We start from the raw sequence: 1,208 nt of genomic DNA on the forward strand, positions 1-1,208 counted from the left end.
AATGTGTTCCTTCACTCCTGTCTATTCTGTCTCCCCCCTCACATCATATTTATAGCACTTATCCTCTCCTTCTCCACGCCGCCCGTCTCTCCTTCCCTCCAAAATGTGATTTTTTTTTATCAGTGTGCGACCCCCTCCGTACCATTATTTGGACTGTGAGGCACTCCGCTGCTGCTCTGATCTCTCCCAATTTCAAACAATAAAAAAGCCGCCCTGCTGCTCCTTTTGATGCCCTGCGTCTGACTGTCTGTATTGCACATACGCACCTTGCATAATGTCCATCACATACAGCACGCGTCAATTTGCATTTAGGTTTAAATGTAAGAAGAATCGTGTTATTAATCCCTGTGTGGAAACGTGTCCTCTGAGTTGAACCCATCCTAACTGTCTCGGAGCAGTGGCACGTCACCCCAATCCCGTTCTAGAGTCAATGTCTTTATCGAGGACACGGACAGGTGTGTACCCCTGACACGCATGTATTTTAGGGCGGGATGAACCAGGGAGATGCCCTCGCCAACATGGGGAGAACATGCTGACTCCACACAGAAAGGCTTCGAGCCCTCGACCTCGTCGCTGTGAGGCAGCAGTGTGAACCGTGCCACCATTCACAGTCAGATGCCATAACAAACACTATAACACTGTACTTTTTATTCAAACGGGGACAGTGTTCAGAGTCCCGGGGCCCCGTTGAGTGTGTGACAATCTGACACAGTATGAGTTCTGCATATTGGCAAATTTCTATGTTACTGATGACTCCTACAACGATAGATATGATTGGATATCCACATCATGTCAGGACACGGAACTGAACGTGTTATGTAAGGAGATGGGTGTGTTGCCATGGAAACCCCGCGTGTTGTTCTTTTTGTGTCGTCGTCCCCTCTCCCCCGAGTTGTATTATTCTACTTGTGTGTGCAAACAAGTTGATGAAGACACGGGCGTCCTTTCTCTCTCGGTGCTTCAGACGGACACACAAACAAAGCCGCCCCGTTGCATCCCCGTTATATGAGCCGGGCGACATCCTCCAGGGGGTCAGTGTGTCAACGGGGGGGAGGGGGGAGGGGGGAGGAGGGAGTCGAGGGAGAGGAGAGGAGGAGGAAGAGAAGACGCAGAAGGAACGGGGGCGAGGGCTGGAGAAACTATTTATAGGCTATGGAAGACGTGGAGACATCTGCGACCCACAAACTCTGAGAAAGAGTCGACAATGA

This window comes from Zeus faber, assembly GCF_960531495.2.
Source record: "Zeus faber genome assembly, chromosome: 10".
NCBI classification, from domain to species: domain Eukaryota; kingdom Metazoa; phylum Chordata; class Actinopteri; order Zeiformes; family Zeidae; genus Zeus; species Zeus faber.